This window comes from Poecilia formosa, unplaced genomic scaffold (assembly GCF_000485575.1).
Source record: "Poecilia formosa unplaced genomic scaffold, Poecilia_formosa-5.1.2 Scaffold52, whole genome shotgun sequence".
Classification (NCBI taxonomy): Eukaryota; Metazoa; Chordata; class Actinopteri; order Cyprinodontiformes; family Poeciliidae; genus Poecilia; species Poecilia formosa.
This window is the reverse complement of record NW_006799991.1, coordinates 573,975-575,430: the sequence shown is the minus strand read 5'-3', so window position 1 is coordinate 575,430 and position 1,456 is coordinate 573,975. Positions and strand designations below refer to the sequence as shown.

General features: G+C 41.1%; 1 long non-coding RNA gene across 1 annotated transcript in view; it reads left to right on the top strand.

Annotated features, from left to right (window-relative positions):
* Positions 1-1,059, top strand: part of LOC107836326 (uncharacterized) — a 19,746-nt gene extending 18,687 nt beyond the window's left edge. Inside the window, exon 3 of the long non-coding RNA XR_001662209.1 lies at positions 949-1,059. This is a non-coding gene — a long non-coding RNA (uncharacterized LOC107836326). The remainder of the gene's footprint in view (positions 1-948) is intronic.
* Positions 1,060-1,456: the final 397 nt, after the last annotated feature.

The window sequence follows — 1,456 nt, the reverse complement described above, 5'->3', positions numbered from 1 at the left end:
AATGGTGGAGAAACAGTTTTCCTGGAACAGTAAGTTGTTTCTCCACCATTAGCATATAGAGAAATACATACACGAGGATGATTGACAGCGGTAGGACTTTCCTATTTCCTCATTTAAGTTAGTTAGTGCAAATTAAATCCATGATTGTTTCCATTTCAGCGCTTTGTGCGTAATTGAAACACACCCTAGTAAAATAATGCCCCCATCCAAACTATGGACATTCAGTGATATTTTTATTAAATGGCTATTTAAGGATGCTGACATTTTTTCAACCCAGACTAACCTGTTGAAAACTTATTTTTAGCCTGCCTCGGTTGTCCAAATTTCCCCTGAACAAAGATGTTAAGTCATGGCTGCTCAGCCCATTTGATGAACCATAACCATGTTGAGACATCTCTACTGCGGCTCCGAAAAACCTGGTGAAATGTCAGGTTTCATGATGTTAAAAAAATGAAACTTAGATGAGTAGAACAAAAACTAAATGTGTGTGTATTCACTAAGACTTTTCTGAAACACTTTTTGACTCTAATTCTAACATTCAGTCTTTATAAGTACACACCTAACATCAGTTATAATAAATTGTATCATTCGGTGGTGTGAGGAGGATTTTTCTAACCTTTTTTTTTAATTTGCAGCTATATCTGCTGGTGACGTAAAGTAGGAGTAAATCTTAAACCTGGAGAATATGCTGTGATCTAGTGAATTTAAACTTGGAATCTGTTGGCAACTCATTGTGGACATGTAGGGAGGTGTGCAGTCGTCAGCTGGGACTGTGCAGATGTCCTGTACCATCATGGATTTGTTGGTGGAAAAATTACCCCCCATGCGCTCCCCACTGACAGTGATAATTTTCTTTGATAGCCCTACTTAGCCGGATTGGAGTTATTCAGCTTTAAGAGTCGGTGACAGAAACAGTAGAGTTACTTAATTTCTTTGCTCTTAAGGCAGTGTTTTTCAACCACTGTGCCGCGGCACACTGGTGTACCGTGAGTGATTGTCAGGTGTGCCGTGGAAATTATCCAATTTCCTCCCGTATTTTCTGGACTATAAGCTGCTACTTTTTCCCTACATTTTGAACATGCGGCTTTTCTGTGGATTTTTCTTCAACCACCAGGGGGCTCTTTAGCAGAAAGTGAATCATTTGAAGTCAAAATTGGAAATCAAAGAAGAACGCGGTAATTTTCATTTGGAACAAGCACATGCTATCAGCAGGCACGACGGAGAAATGTTTTCAAACTCATATGATGCAGCTTCTAAGTTGAGGAGTGTCGATCTGGCAGTACAGGAGGGAAATAGAGCCTCTGCACGTAAACTCGGTGTGAACAAAACCGGATTTGGAGACGAAGAACTGCGTCCTTAATATATCCAGCAGTTATTAGGACTCAGCCCTCTGCTGGGTCCTTATGGGAAACAGAGAGCTGCAGAGATACCAGCGCCCTGCAGCCCGGTGCGGCTG